General features: G+C 46.2%; 1 protein-coding gene across 2 annotated transcripts in view; it reads left to right on the top strand.

Annotated features, from left to right (window-relative positions):
- Window positions 1-16,986, top strand: part of gfra4a (GDNF family receptor alpha 4a) — a 270,692-nt gene that overhangs the window by 41,823 nt on the left and 211,883 nt on the right. The window contains exon 1 of one of the 2 annotated variants that reach the window (XM_064334722.1): window positions 9,505-9,594. The exons of the other annotated variant lie outside the window; for it this stretch is intronic. The gene's annotated coding sequence lies outside the window, so the exon portion shown is untranslated. Of the gene's footprint in view, window positions 1-9,504; window positions 9,595-16,986 lie in introns of those variants that run through there. 2 annotated transcript variants of the gene reach the window in all.

Below are 16,986 nucleotides of genomic sequence, written 5' to 3'. Positions count from 1 at the left end.
AAATCAAATCCCATCAGGCAAGTGTCAAGCGCAAGTGAGGAGCGATATATTACTGACACCGGCGCTATCGGACTCCGCCCGCTTTCCGCCGGTATGTTACTGACCCACGGGCGGCGTCTGGCTCCGCCCCCTCTCCCTGCCGCCGGCTCCGCCGCGCACGGGGGCGGGAACGCGAGAGGATGGCGGTGTTCCTCTCCTCTCCCGAACGCGTCCGCTGGGACCAGCAGGTCCCGCCCCTCCTTAATTAGCCTTTCCTTTGTGATTAACGGGAGGCCCAGCGATTGCGCGGATTGACTCTGCCTGGTGCGACTTTGTGAAATCCCCTTCTTTAATTAGCTTTCCTGTGGGGGCACATAAACCCCCCCCCCCCACCCCCCAAAAAAAAAGGATTTGATTACACCATCTCTGGTGGGGATAGACTGGTGGCAGTTGTCCCAAACAGGTTTAAAGGTGGGGTTGGTTTCAGCAGGCCTTGACCAACGGTCACCTACGGCCAGAAGGTCAGATCCGCCTTACCGCACTTATAATTATTATTATCATCTATTTATTATCATCCACGTACATTTCTGCATCATAAATATGATGAGCAGGATACTGAGACATCCAGCTCTAATGGCTGCTAATGGTGCCATTTTTGTCTTGGAGCTTAAAATGTTTTTGAAGTGGGTTCTGTTTCAGTACAGAGAATTCGGAGATGCTCGCAGGCTGGTCTTCAGTTTAAGGGTGTTAGCCTGCTGTTGTCATGCCTGAAAATTTGGATAGCGTTTTGGGCTGAGTCACAGATGTTCTATGTGCGACCAGATTGCCGCCTCCGGCGCGAATGCCCCCCCCTGCACATGCTCAGTCTGGTGCAGTCTGTGTTAGTGCTCATGAATATTCATAACAAGCCAGCGAATCAGAACAGATTAAGTGCCAGCGGTGGCAGAGAGAATCTGCAGTCTTAAGAAGGTGGAACTGACAAAATATTGACATCTGTGGTCTGGTTATCTGTGTGTTTGGTTATTTAGCATCCTGTTTAGGGTAAACTGCAAAATTTAGTATATCATCACCTAAAAATTGCTAGCCATTTTCTACCTTCTATTTCTCAGTGTAAACATTTTGAAACCTCTTTCTCATCGTCAGAAATATTTTCTTGTGCAGCTCTTCTGCATCCCCTGTGAGCGGTTTACGTCTCCCACGTCCAACTCCAGATCGCAGCATTTCTTTTTTTAATTCCGGAGTCTCTGATGAAAGGCGGCGATTTTTAATCCTAGTTCCAAGGCCGTCGAACAAAAGGCTCTTCGTCTTTTGATGAAGAGAGAGCGTTTCTTTTCTATCTCGCGTTCATGTAATTCATTTCCTTCGGTCCACCTGTGGTACGGCTGCTGTGTGTTCAGTACCACCGATGTTTTAAATGCTGAAAAAATCAGCCAATGACAGGCCCACGGCTGTCATGTTTGTTTACAGGCGGCTGATGCCTCTTTAATGCAAAAAAAAACGTGTCAATAAAATGTGTGCGTGTGTGCGTGTGAAAATTGTACCTTGTGCATTCGTGCGTTCGTGCATGCGTGAATGCTGTACCTTGTGCCTTCTTAGATACGCACACGCCCACGCACAAACGCGAAACACAAACACCGCACCATAGCCGGTCCTTTCTGCCGATAACCTGTGAGCTGTCTCCATCTCAATGAGAAGTGCTAATTGACTCTTCCAGGCTTTCAGCTGTTGTCAATATGTATAATGTTTTGCTGATAAATAATAATAATTGCTCATCAACCAGCTTTCATGAAACAAATATTTCTTAATTACATCCTGACGGTCTAATTTATTTCTCTGAGTTGATGACAGTTTTTGGCAAATTACAAATATACATTAGTCACTACAAAGAGTAGTTCAGTGTTTTGTTTTTTCATTCTAGATGTCCAGTAATATTATGTGCACAGTGCACTTGGAATTGCTCTTTCCGGAACTTTCTCTCACTTTCCAAATAAGAACATAGAATCTCCATAATAGCATGCTGTTTATAACAGCTGAGGGCCATATTCGGGGAAGCGTAATGGTATTCATAAGGCTAATTGTTATTCTCTGTAATTTGCCAGACATAATTAGCACCTCTTAATCTGTGCCTCAGAAAGTTGGGAGTGCCTCCTGAGCATTCTATGTCATGCCTACGACAGCATAATGATGCATAATAAAGCGCCAAAACAATCTTTGTTGTGCCAGCTGCTGGCTGATTTCCACTATATTAAAAAAAAAGAGGCTCAAGCACCCTTCAGCAGACTGGCAGGTCATAATTCTGACAGCAGTGTTGTCTGATTTAGAGGAGAAGGTGCGGTGGACGGTAAGGCGCTCTAAGGTTAGCACCGTATTTTCGGGTGTGCAGGTGTTCACAGAGCCCTGGTTTACACAGAGTCGTGCACGCGCATGTTCTGACCTGATGTCTGTCGTCTCTCTCCGGCGAACTACTTAGACCCCTGGTCCTTGCGCTTGTGCTGGAGTTGTATAAGATTGTTCTGGGTGAGCGTGTGCTCTGAATACCAGCACTGCAATGATATGTGATGCTAGCTCTTGAGCTGTGCTTATTCGTATGTGCTTGCCTGTTTGTATTCAGACCCATTTTAACTGATGACATAGGGTTTGGTGTGATTATTTTTTATTCATTTCTGCACTTACTAAAAACAAACAACGACACTCTTTCTCGAAGCCCCTCCCCACCCGACCCAGCCCCCTCGACAGAATGCCCAAAACTACCCCCCCCCCCCTATATTAATGATGTTAAATTAATATTTTTGTTTTCATCTTTTTCTGTTGTTCTGATTTTGTTTTTGTCTGTTTGTAAAGCTCATTTCTACACTTCATTCAGCTGAGTCTGACAACGTTTCTCGTTAGTCCGCCCACAATAAACACGAGCCGCTTAACGTGAGCATCGTTTTAATTGGCCGGTCCTGTGTCGATCCGCTTTACGAACACGCCCATACTCTACCAAATTCACTTCCCACCCGGGGCCTCGACGGCGAGCCTCACGGAAATTGGAGGAACGGACGCGCTAACTCGCTCGCGTCTCGTTTGGTTCGCCGCGAACGTCGCGAAACGATGTGTCACTCGGGTAGCGGCTAACCGCTGGCGGTGCGAAGGCCCATCGAGGCGCGAAACGTCGCCACCTCGGACGCGGAGCCGTAGACAAAGCCGTGCGGGAAAGCATCCGGCTCCGGCTTTGCTGTGCTCCACTTGGCACCTGTGGCCTATTATCCGAATCGGTCGGCAAAGACCGGCCTCGAGGAGGGGCTTTGCTGTACCCGGCGGGGTTAGCAAAGACCGCGACCCGGGAATCCCTGTGGGATTTAGGAACAGGAAATTGGGCAGGCAGAGACCAGAACAGGCCTTGTCGCTTTTTTTTTTTTCCCCGCCCCACCTCCGGTCCGGTCGACCTTGCAAGGGGGAGTGCTGAAAAATAAGACTTTCGCTCGACTGCGGACGATGTCGCCCAACGTCCGTAAGCACGTGGAAAAAACTTGCGGCAGAAAAAAGTGAGTCTGAAGACTGAGGAGAGAACGGCACATGACAATGAAAATATAGTGCGGTCGTAAATGCTTAATAATGTCTTAATACATGCTTTATAGATCATTTATAAGTGCATTTATGTAGGTTTTGGCAGACACTTGTACTGTCAGTGCCAACGGAGAAGAGTTGGCTAGGGAATGGCGCTGCTTGGTTTTGGCAAGTATGATGAGTTTCACACACCAATTTGTCATTCGCTGTGATGTCAATGAGGCATGCAGTGATGCATGATGGGATTTGATTGGCAGGGGGAGGAAAGAAGCAATTTAATTGGATTTTCTCAGTATAAAAAAATAGTATGGAAAAAACATGAGGAAAATAAAAGCAATGAAGCCTTAATAACAGCATTACACTTCTTCAAAACGAGGAGTTGGTTTGTTTTAGAAATGGTTATTTTGTGAGTAGAAACATGAATTCATTTTAGTTAGTATGCGGTTTATAAGGGTGTCAGGGTTTATACACTGTGATACCCCTATACAAGCCCTCTTCATTTATACAAAATTTACTAACCATTGTTAATGACACATACACATCAAATGTCTTATTAAAGATGTATAACGCATTAATTATGCACTTTTAGACCCTGGCTGATGCCACTTCTGTCGCTGTATTGTGCTCCCTGTCTTCAGATCTTCTCTTTTATGAAAAGAGGTGCCGTTCTTCTCTTCTGGTAAAGCACATTCAGTTTTCACCTGTGGATTAGTGGCAATCAGGGAAAGCTGTAACTACCATTCTCCAACAACAGACTCTGGGGGAAAAAGTATGTGTTTTCACCCTCTTTCAAGCACACAGCGAGAGTTTTTTCTTTTCTGTGCAATCACAGAGTTTATATTGGCACTGGCGCAGGAGAGAGAGCCACGGGGTGTGCTATTGTTACTGTGGAAACGGCAGCAGTGGAAGACCAGAAACAAAATGGCTGCCCCGAAGGTGTCGGCTAGGGGATCGACTTGAACTTTTTTTTGCTCATGACTTTGTATAAAATCAAACGTAATTTTACATTACAAAAAAAAAAAAAAGTAAACTTAACAATAGTGATAAATCATAAAACAATATTTTTTTCATTGGATGCAAGTCAGTTGCACTTGAAGCTGCTGTGTGCCACCTCATATTTATCATCTTGAATTATATCGGTTGGCAGTTTTATTTTGACTTTGAGCAGGAAATGAGCGTTACCTTTTCATTCCCCACGCAAAACCCAGGCTGGCGAGTTGATTCTGGTGCTCGGTGAACTTTGAACTCTTTAGCAATCTAACTAGCGTTTAGCTGCGAGTCGACACCAATGGCAGATGTTGCGTGAACCTGGGTTCAGGAAGACATCTGTGTGAGGAGGATGAGAGAGAGAGAGAGAACGAGAGAGAGAGAACGAAAATGAGAGAGAGAGAGAGAGAGAAAGAGAGAGAGAGAGAGAGAGAGAGAGAGAGAGACGGTTATCCCAGGATGAAACGGCTGGGCAGATACCGTTGTGTGACGCGTCGGTTTGTAGTGAACGAGGAGCGCTCGTCCGTATCGATCGGGATCTAATCCGCTGCCTGTCCATTAACACGATGCCCGGCGGTTCGCACACTTCTGAGGGGGGAAGGTGTCGCCCCTGCGGTCGATTATTTACGAGGACGACAGGAGAGGGCCTCCTTCAGCTTCTAGTCAATATGTTCTCCGGAGGGATTAGATTTTTATCTATTTATTTATTTTTTGTCAAAGGGTATTTGCGTGGGCAGGGCAAGCTGTTAATTAGGGCTCATCTTCAATCTTTAAAGCACTTTAAGATTGTGAAAGTTATATTCTTTTTTTCTTCTTTTTTATTATTATTATTATTATTATTATTTCTTCAGTTTTAAATTGACTTTTCTTATGATTAAACTGCCTTTATTTTGAAAATGGCTGACAGAGATTTCTCATGATAACAATGCCTTTATTTTGAAAAACTTGCTAACGGTACTCTCACCTCATTCCTGGATGCACAGCCATCTCTCATTGCCCCTGTCAGCCGGTAATCCCTTTCTGGGGAGAAAATGGTGGTTGGAGATCAGCCAATCAGCTTAAAGGATCAAAGACACTCTCTGGGAGATGCTTTTGGGTTGATAAGCAGTTTGATGACAATGCGGCAAAAGTTAATAAAGGTCGACACAGACAGGCTGTTGAAAGGGACAGGAGGTGCAGTGAAATTCAACGTGTCTTCGGCCTGTTAAAGGAATCAATCCGATCATATTACGTTATATTTACGCTTGATTTGAATGTGGATTGCAGATCACTTTACCCAGAGGTTAAAGGCGTAGATCTGAATTACTCTTTTAATTTACTTTTCTTCTGTCGAATTACACACGCCGCCAAGGCCTGCAGGTGCGTCAAATTAAAAACCAGGTGGAATTTCATTTGCGCTGCCTATTTTCCGCACAGGATTCATCGCAGTGCGCTTCACGGGCTGTACCCTGGGTCCAAAGCCCATGCAGAACAAGCCAGAGGTGACAGAGGCAGGGGGAGAGCTGCTTTAGATGTGCGTATAGGGGGAAAGGCCCTGGGAGGACCCAGACTCCACAGGGGGGAGCCCGTTCTCCTCTGCCTCAAACACCCCCCCCTTCCCCCCCCCCGCCTCAGGGTACCCTACTGAGGGCACGGCAGGAAATCTGAGAGTCAAAGCAGAGAGCTGAAATACAAATATTCACAATACGATTCATCTCACGGGTAAAGCTTTTAATTAGACTATTTTTACGCTTGTTTGAGATGATGGGGGGGTGGGGGGTGGCAGGGGGGTGGACGTCAGGAGATCTATAGAGTGCCGTCTTCAGGCAAAGCGGCAGTGAGCCAGCCTGATGGCGGGAACTGGCGGTACGGAATGTCACCTTCACGGTGTGCGTCTCCCGGAAATGGCCCTGGAGCTCGCCCGCCGCGGCGCTCAGCGGAACCGGGCCGTGTGTGCGTCTCCGGCTGCCCCCCGGCGCCGGTGGGCCGATGCGCCGGCTCTGACAGTGAAGCATCGCTGTGGGGCCTGGAACTCACCTCCAGTTTAGCGCGCGCGATGGAGGACGAGCCGCGGCGGTGGAAGGCTTGGGAGTGTTAGCGTAGCGTTATAGTGATAGCACACATGCGATGGTGGTACAGACACCATTGGTGAAAGGCTGTGAGTGTTAGCATAGCACAGCATTATAGTGACAGCACACAAGCGATGGCGGTACAGCCGCCACGGTGAAAGGCTGGGAGTGTTAGCATAACACAGCATTATAGTGATAGCACACATGCGATGGCGGTACAGACGCCACGGTGAAAGGCTGGGAGCGTTAGCATAGCACAGCATTATAGTGATAGCACACATGCGATGGCGGTACAGACACCATTGGTGAAAGGCTGTGAGTGTTAGCATAGCACAGCATTATAGTGACAGCACACAAGCGATGGCGGTACAGCCGCCATGGTGAAAGGCTGGGAGTGTTAGCATAACACAGCATTATAGTGATAGCACACATGCGATGGCGGTACAGACGCCACGGTGAAAGGCTGGGAGCGTTAGCGTAGCGTTATAGTGATAGCACACATGCGATGGTGATACAGACACCATTGGTGAAAGGCTGTGAGTGTTAGCGTAGCGTTATAGTGATAGCACACATGCGATGGTGATACAGACACCATTGGTGAAAGGCTGTGAGTGTTAGCATAGCACAGCATTATAGTGATAGCACACATGCAATGGCGGTACAGACGCCACGGTGAAAGGCTGGGAGTGTTAGCGTAGCGTTATAGTGATAACATACTTGGGGGGGGGGACAGCCGCCATTGGGGAAAGGCTAGCAATGTTAGCGCAGCGTCATAGTGAGAACACACAAGTGATGGGGGGACAGACGCCATTGGTGGAATGCTGGGAGTGTTAGCGTAGCGTTATAGTGACAGTGTGGCCATCTTGGTGTCTCCACCCCTCTGACTCCCAATATGATTGACCCGAGTCAATCCGAGAGAGACAGGGTTGGGTCAGACAGGCTCTTCCTTGGTAGAGTGATGGAAGGATTGGGTCAAACAGACTGACTCGGAGAGGGACAAAATTGGGTTATACAGAGTCTGCCTTGGTTAGAGAAGGACAGGGTTGGGTTAAACAGACGCTGCCTTGATTAGAGAAGGGAGGGGTTGGGTTAGGGTAAGGGTTAATCATGCCTCAGACTCCACAGCGCTGGGTTAAACACACTGACTTGATTACAGAAGGGGCAGGGGGGGTTGGGTTGGGTTAAGGGTTAATCGTGCTCAGAATCCACAGGGCTGGGTTAAACAGCTCTGTGCTCCGGATACAGCAGAGCGGGGTTGGGTTAATTAGGCTCTTTTCTCCGAGTGTGAAAGGAAAAGAAATGACTGTACGCGTACACTATCACCATTCCAGAATTTCTGCCTATTGCACAGGAAATGAATGGCAACTTAGCAAAGAGAACATAAAAAATCCCTAAGCGATTTCCCCAGAAGTGGCAAACAAGTGCAAATTGAATTAAGCAATTGGCTTGCACCAGTGTATCAGAACAATAATTGCTCAAAATGGATTTTTCTGCAGGAGCACTTTTTAAATGAAAACAGAGAACCGTTTATACATCCTTCCCCCCCCCAACCCCCCACCCCTCCCTCCCCCCGCAGTAATTTTCACTGGGTAAATTTCTCAACCAACAACCAAGTTTCAAGTGAGCTTTGCCTCTTGCTGTTTTGAGCGGGATTGGGTTGTTTTCATATGGATTGAGTGTTCCATCCTTGCCAAATGGCAGAAACACAAGTCCTGGGCAATGGGCGTTCAGAGCCAAACACTAAGTACTTTTTTTTTTTTTGGTTTTTGTCCCACCTCTGAAATTCATTTGAAGTACATAATTTATGGAAATGCCAAGATGGCGTCCCAGGAAGTGCTTATTGCTCTTCGTCACTCGTTCTCAAAGAGTCCCTTAGCAACAGACGTGTGGCTATACATGCAGGTAAAGCCATCCAGAAGAGCCACCCGATAGCGGCAATGCTAATTGCTTTTGCCTGAACTCTGGTAAACTGGCTGGAGAATTTGCAAATCTTTTGTGTGTGTAGCAAGCTGGCAAATAGGTTTTATTTATTAAAAAAAATTTTTAAAAACATTTTAAAAGGTCTGCATTAGCATCTGGTCTGCGTTTTTCATTTTAAGTTTGGACTGAAAGATTAAATTGTTCTGGCAAATTGTCTTCATTTATGAAAGATGGTTACGAATGTCTTTTGTATCTAACACTTGTTAGATACAATATGTGTCACCAATTTAATAAGAACTTGTCAATCATCCTATTTGTGATCTAGTGGAATGGTAATATTAGGTCTGTCATTTACCTATTACTTTTAAATGTAAGATAAATTAAATCATTGGTGTTACATGGAAGTTAAAGAATGTAATTTGTTAAATGTAGAGAAAATAAATGAAAAAATCTATCCAGTTAACATAGCTTTCCAAACTGTGGGTGGCATTCAGTCAACATTTATCTTGAGAAGTAAACACCAGTGTTAAAGTTTGCTGATTTAGTTTTTTGGATCACCGATATTTGTTTTAATTGTTAGTCAGAGTTAAGGTACAACTGTTGATTGAATTCCAGCCTGTGTTTATTAAGGAAATAAAAAGGGTAACGCTTGAGTTTATTTGCGAGTCAAAAGTTTATGGGAACCGTTGATTGAATCCAGGCCAGGGGTACAGGAAGTGTCCCCCGAGACTGGACTGCTCCTCCGGGGGTTCCCAAGGTAACACGGAGACTGGGGAAGCACAACAATCCCGCAGACCGCAGAAACATCAACATCAACAACGCTCATGTTCCGTCCCAGGGGAGGGGGGGGGGGAGGCGGGATGGTGGAAAAATTGAAGGTGGGGGGGGGGGGGTGGAATTGTTTATCAAAAAATGTCCAGCAACAGGCCCAGATTTGACTGACTGTTGTCCTGACTTGGGGGACTGTTGTCCCACACAAGCCGTAGTTTCTGCCTTCCCAGCTCCGGTTTGGATAACCGGTGATTTCGGGGGACTCGTCAAACTCGACACCGAGTCTCCCATGATGCACTGGGCTGGGGAATCAGTCCCTCGGCGACGATGGGAATGCAGCGTAAACATCTCCCACCCCGACACGGCAGTTTCGCTCTGCAGATGGCTTCACTCATCTCACTCAAAACGGAGGACAGTTTTAACCCCCCAAAATCTTTCAGTCCCGAAAGAAAAGGTTACGGAAAGGTTACAAAAATGTGCTAATCACAAAAAAAAAAAAGTGCAGTGGGTCAGATTCTCAAACTTAAGCAGTGGGTTCCCATGGATGGCGAACATGTGTTTTGCCTTAGTGTGCGTGTGTTATTATTAAAATACATGCTTATTACAGGGATCAACTCACAAAACACAGCGCAGGGAAAGTGTTCAGTATTCCACTGAATTTCTAAAGCCTGTGTTTTAAAAGTCACCCTCGTGCGTAGAATGTACGCGGACGTTCAAATTGGATGACCGCAAATTCTTTGTGATGTTCACACGTTCATATTTGCGAATATTTCCATTTACAGTGGGGCTTCAGTGGGAGCGGTAAAAGAAAGCAGGCAGGCATGCTCAGTGGGTGGCTAGCGATGCTAATGTAACAGGTGGCTCTGCCTCCCGGGTCGCGGTGTTCAGAGCGTGCCGTGGGGGACGTGCGCTAACGTAGCCTACGCCGCGCGCAGAGACCGGCGCATCTGTCCGTTAAAATTCGACCCGCAGGGGGTCCAGTTCTTTTAAAAATGATAAAAAGCGGGAATTTGAAACCCCCCCCGTCGCTAACTAGCGGGACGCGGAAGAGGCCGGCCTCGTGTTCGCACGGGCGGGTCCGATTTGGGCGAGGAGGAAAGGTAGCCTAGAAAACTCCCGAGCAGGAAGAGTGACAGTTTATAAAAAAAAGTTATTTGGCTTTTCTAGACGAAGCGACTTTAAAAAATAAAAAAAATGTAAAAAAATAAAAAACGGCGCGTTACAAAATCGAACCGGTGCCATCGTCCCGGTGCGCGGCGCGCGATTAGACGACACAAATATTCACCACGGCAACGAGGGACTTTCTGCTCAAATAAAGGGCGGCCTGTCATCCGCCCGCTGTAATAAATCAGCCGTGACAGACTGCTCGCTGACATCACAGCTTTCCTTTTTAGAACCTTTCTTTTTTTAAGCGGCAGGCACCGATCCCGCAAACAAGACAACGTTAGTCTCGTTTGTGACTAACGTCTCCCTTTCCCCCCCCCCCCCCTACGCTTCGTCCCCATCTTCTTCTGTCTCGCTAAAATCAAAGAAACTCCCTGAGGAAGGGAACAGATTGTGACGGCGTTTTGGAGATAATGACAAGGTGTGTGCCGTGTGCAGTGTACTGCGTTTGTGAGTGGGTTTAGCGTGGATCACTAGCTCGCTGGGTTCTGAACCTAATGCATCGCAGCGAGTAGGTTTTTTTTTTTTTGTTTTTGTGTCTGAAGATCAACATTTTGGAACCAATCCTGAATTTACCTCAGGTCTATGCTTTGTTGCAAGTGCTGCGACTCTTCTCTAGTTTGTAAATCTTACTTCATGCAGTCAGCTGATGTGCATGGAAAAATATGATGGGAAGTGCAGTGGATGAAGTTTAGCATCACAATAAACGCTCATGCTAAGTTGTTGTGTACAAATGCCATCACAGGAAATATGTGCTTTTTATTACAGAAGATTGCCTGCTCTATTTCCTTGTCAGGCATCATGGCACTAAAGAAAATGAATGATTCATGGCTGTTTGGAATCTAATTCCTCTGTGAAATTTCCCCGCAGGCTTCTGAATCAGTCTAAGTATATCTGTAAATAAGATGCTAATTCTTTGTTGTCTACCGGCAGTGAAGCCAGTGTTATTTTTGTGATGCCAAATTTGCTCCAAAAAAATGCTCGGTGCAATCCTCTCCCCTCATTGGCTCGTGGCGATGACATGTGACCTAAAATGTGTGACGTGTGTTGGCTGCTACGCTGGATGTGGCTCGACAAGGTCGATTGCCCCTAAATGCAGTGCCTTTCCCCGTCTGTGTTCAAGAAACAAGGTGAGCTCCGTTTCTGTATCAGTAGCCTAGCTATACGTGCGTATTCTAGCAGAAGTACGGCTGTCCAGTCAGTGGCTTGGAGGCCCAAACAACGATAAATAAATAAAATTAACAATGAGTCAAACGTGACCGGTGTTTTCTGGGTTTGGCCACGACCGGCATTAACGAGATATTGGATTCTGAGCCAGGGGGATGGCACAGGCTGCTGAAAAGGAATATATGACTGAACAGAAATTAATTAAAATTTTAAATGAACGTCGAAAGCGCGAACAGAGGATCCAGTGAACTGACTGCTGTAATTAGGGGCCACCAGATGCTGCTGGTGTCGTACCCCAGCAGCTGTTTGAAAGCCGCAGCACCGGAGTGGTTCTATCATCCGCCTGGCTGTCGTTCTGCAGCGCTGATATTTATTAGCAGACGCACTTTACCCAGGGAGACGTAAGCGCGCGAAAAAAAATGGTGAGATGAACACTGATACGTAAATTACCGACGGCGACGCGAAGGAAAACGCGGTGCCGTTGTCATGCGCTCGCACGTGCTGTGATTAGACAGAAGAATTAGGGCCTCCCAAGTCCTGTTTTTTCCCCCCGTTCTCTCATCGCTGTTATTGCTACTCCAGAATTCTGTATTTTCGCTCGTCCCCGCCCCCTGTCCCCTGATTGGCCGGGGGACCTTGGCGCCACGGTTACCCACCCCTCCCTTGCAGAAGGGATGGTCGAATCGAGGCCAGTGGTACTTCTGGTTTTCTTTTCTACCTGATGGTCAATTGATTGGTTTATGCCACTGATTGTCCAGAGATTTACCACCCCTGGTGTCCCAGGTGTAAATAAGTCCCTGATTAAAGGGGAAGAATGAAGGAGGGCAGCAGTACTGGCCTCCTTCACACATACCATGTGCATGAGGTCGATTAGGCTTAGTTAGCCAGTTCACACAGGTGAGGATGATTGACATTCATCACAGGTGCATTTTTTTTTTTTTTTTTTTTGCAATCGCCGGACCTGATGTAAAGAAACAAACCACCACCCCCCACAGTGGAATATGGTTTTTGGGAACTGCCACCCCTTTTGTGGGGCACAGTTTTTGGGAACCACCACCCCCTTGGTGGAACACAGTTTTTGGAAACTGCCACCCCTTTGGTGGGACATGAGCATCTTTGGATAGCAGCTTTACCCCCTACTGTTTTTGGACAACCTTTTTTTTTTTCTTGTGACTTGCTTGAGATTTTATTGCTATTATTATTATAATCAATTTTTAAAAATTAATTTTCTTCTTTTTACTAGAACCAAAACTGCCCAGGGTGTAAAAAAAATATTTTTAGCCAGGGGCTTGGAACCCCTAAACACTGAAAACAAACAATGAGTCAAAATTCAGTCATGCACTTTGGAATTTTCTGTTGATTAAAGTATAGATCACATCTGTGTTCAGCTGATAAAGCATTTACCAAGAGGGAGAAGAAAAAAAAAAAACCTTACCCAGATCTGCTCCGATATGAAATCTGCAGAAGGGTTGCCTTTGTGTGATTAGAAAGCTGAGATTGTTCTCCGCGTTATCAAAATGAAACGGTATCCAATGTCTGTGAAATAATCCCAGACGTGGTGGAAAAGCGTAGCAACGGGGAATGAGATACAGTCCTTTGTTCATGAGCTTGCGGTAAGATGCAATAAATGCACCGTCAACTTGGGAATCGAAGAAATGAATTTAAAAAATACATTTAAAACTTGACTTGACTTGAAGCCCTGAGGTTTTTTTTTTTCCAGTGTGATCTCATCCCCTCCAAGTCTGAAAAATCTGCAGCAGCACTTACTGCACATTTCAACCTCTAAATCCAGAGCCCTGTGATTTTCAGGGTTTGGCAGATGGTTGTGGGGTTGAGTGTGAGGTATAGTTTGGATATGCTATAAAACATTGTTTGTGCTCAGTCATAATTTAATTTTGCAGGTTTGTTGAGTCCAGAACTCAGCTGTAAATTAAGGAGCGGGACAGAACGCTGACTGAAAAAATGCTCATGACGAAGAAGAAATTAAGTGCAGTTACGTGGTTTAATTTGATAAATACAATCATCACACAGAGGGTCTCCTTCTCCACAGCACAGCCAGAGCAACGATTAACGGCACACTCTGTAGCGAAGGCCAGCGGTACTAATTGCTCTCTTATTTACACTCCAAGGCAGGGGTGCCCAATCCTGTTCCTGGAGATATACCTTCCTGTAAGTTTTAATTTCCACCCTAATTTGGCACACCTGACCTCACTAATCAGCAGCTCAGCGAGATCTCTAGCTGTTGAATGAGAGATGTGCTTTGTTCGTGTTGTAGTGAAAACCTACGGGACTGTAAATCTCCAGGAACAGGATTGGGCAGCCCTCCTCTAAGGCAGGGGCTCCACAGCCTTGGTGCTTGGAGAGTCGCAGAGTCTGCCAGGTCTTTGGAACATTCTATTAAAACGCAGCAGGGATTCATTTGAATACATTTGGTTTCGAAAACGTTTTTCACCTACGCTATCGGAGCCGATACGTTTTGTTTTTTTTTTGTTTTGTTTTTAAAGCGTTGGTTTCCGCCCCGAATGCCGAGGTGATATTCATCACCAGGTTTACAATTTGCGGAGTGACTGCGGGAAAGCCGGGTTTCGGTTTAGGACAGATAAAGGAAATGGCCTCTTTATTCATCCGCATCGCGGCGCCGCTTTCCCGCGCGTGCGTCTCTGTCCGGCTGAGATACAGGCAGGAGCGGGGAAACTATTAAGAGCTTTAGCGCATTCGGGGTGTCGTAAAAAGCCGCTTATCGGGTATATGATAGGACGGGCGCCAGCCTACAGAGCGGCGGCTACCGAAGGAGTCGCCGTGACAACGCCGCGGTTACGAGCCGACCTGCGTTTTCGAACGTGTCATCGCAGACCGAAGGTCAAGAGCCCGAGACGTCAGCCGAACGGAAGTCCTTGTGACCGCTTTATTCGAAAACCGTGATTGGCAGCTGCACTCAGGCCTTTAGAAGCGTCGAACAGCCTTCGCACATTCTTGCCTTTGAAGTCGTGATGACACTTTTCACATGAGAGTGAATTTCAGTTCAGTTTCTGACCCACGCAAACCTACATCGTGCTTTCGAAGGGAACAAATAATGTAGTATATTTATTAATACACTGTATGACCAAAAGTGTCTGGACACCCCTTGGTCTGGGGCTGTTTTTCATGGTTTGGCCTATATTATATATAGCCGATATTTCTTAATTGCATAAAAATTCTGAACTTTTATAATATGGCAGACAAGTCGAGGTGTGAAAAGTAAAAAAAAAAAAACAATCCTACAGTTTGATGAATGTTGTCTGTCTGTGCGATTCACATGATTTCAGTAAAATAATTGAAATGCGGAGCATTGTAATGCACTCGTGTCTGTGAGGCCCCTCAACAAGATGGGGAATCTCAAACAAAGACCTGTCAGCTTTTTTTGTCATTCTCGCTTTAGCGCATTTGACGTTTGAAGGGAACGGGGGGCCATTGCAAATTATGCAAATTTGCGGCTTTTGTAGGAGAACATGACTAATGAGGAGTTACTGCGGTCTGAGGGGACTGTCATTCACGCGGTGACAGGCATGTAATTACACAGTCATAACAGACATTACCTGTAAAACTGCCCTTACCGCTGATTACACATTGAAGACTAATGGTCAAAACGTTCGAGACACTGCGAGAGGAAAATGGTATCTCAAATTATTGAACCCCATTATTACACTTTGTTTTTGAGTGAATGTTACCCTTAATTGCCCGAACCTGCAATTGGTAGTGAAATTAACTTGCGAAAGGTCACGCATTAGAGGCTGCTTGCACCTAATAAATTCTTGAAGCCTTTTTATGGCACAAATTTCACGGAGAGCCGAACCACTTAATATATATATAAGTGCTGACGGCATTGTCATGCTGGAGTGAGCTGGCATTTCAGGCCTCAAATTTGTAGAATGTTAAAGTAGGACAGAAAGGTGAGGTTTTATACGATGCAGAAATAAACTGCCATTCTGTAAGCGTTTAAGAAATTCCGTGTTCGGGGGGTGATTTGTAAATTGTTAACGTGAAATGTCTGCTCCTTGTGGGCGCTAAATTAATTTGACCCTTTTTGTCTGTAGCCATAGTTACAGCATGATTCATAACATACAAGGGATGTTTATAATATTACAGGTGAACAGTGGGGTTGTGGCGGTATGAGCTGTAGGAAGAGGAGATGTTCTGGGGAAGAGGCTGAGTTTCTCGGGGGAATAGGAGATGTTCTGGGGAAGAGGCTGAGGTTTTGGGGGAATAGGAGATGTTCTGAAGGAAGAGGAGAGGTTCTGGGAAAAGAGATGTTCTGGGGAAAGAGGAGAGGTTCTGGGGAAAAGAGGAGAGGGTTCTGGGGGAAGAAGGTATGTTCTGGAGGAAGAGGAGATGTTCTAAAAGGAGAGGTTCTGGGGGAAGAGATGTTGTAGAGGAAGAGGAGATGTTCTAAAAGGAGAAGTTCTGGGGGAAGTTGAGGGCTTCCTGTGGACAGAAGTCTGCGGACGGTTTGGGAAGTGGCACTAGGAGGACTGTAAGCTGTTCAGCGACCAGGTCACCAGTGAAAGAGAGAGACTCTTTTTTTAATCTCCTGGTGATTTGGAAAGATCCGGAAGCTTATAGAATGAGAGCGGAGTGGGCGAGGAGGCAGGAAGCTCCTCACAGGGCAGTAATATTCATCGAGATGCGACGTGACCCGGTGGACTCGCTTCTTTGTCATTTTCTCCACCAATTACGGGAGAATCGGAGAGGGGGCGAACAGCCTGCTCTTCAAACCCAGCGTTTCTGCCCCCGAGGGAGTGAGCAAGGGGCTGATGTCTGGTGAAGAGAGAGCTGGGGGGGGTTGCGTATGATGACAATCTGCTGCCCCTCGGGGGCAGAGGAAAATAAAATGGAAAAAAAGAAATGACTTGGCGCTGCGTCCGGATTCTCTCTGATGTAGCAAGGTTACAGTGTAATGAAGAGAGCCCACGTGATTTTCTTCGAGAGCTGCATCTATTCAAGGGGCACTCTGACACCATGAGAGCTTCTCAGTCAGCTTCCCAGCTGTTTCCTTTCTAGGGAAAGGCTGACCTGGTCCTGGAGCGTCAGGAATGTTGTATCAGACCTGTTCCTGTAGCATCGGGAATGTTTTATCAGACCTGTTCTTGGGAATATCAGGAACGTTGTGTCAGACCTGTTCTTGGGAATGTCAGTAACGTTGGATCAGACAGAATAATGCACAGAAGGTCCCCAGGTACTTTCTTTATGTGCGAAAGATGCTTTATTATTAGTCTCAATTACAGCAGGTGACCATGTGCCAGAGGCACCTCGAGCTTCACCATGGCGACCATGCTGGAATATTCTTAATAAAGATCAAACTGTGCGATCCAGCTTTGAGGAAACAAAAACAATGAAAGCTCTCTGTAACTCCGGGAACAGGGTT

Source organism: Anguilla rostrata, chromosome 5 (genome assembly GCF_018555375.3).
Source record: "Anguilla rostrata isolate EN2019 chromosome 5, ASM1855537v3, whole genome shotgun sequence".
NCBI lineage: Eukaryota > Metazoa > Chordata > Actinopteri > Anguilliformes > Anguillidae > Anguilla > Anguilla rostrata.
The sequence above is the reverse complement of the archived record's forward strand: the minus strand, read 5'-3'. Positions and strand labels throughout refer to the sequence as shown.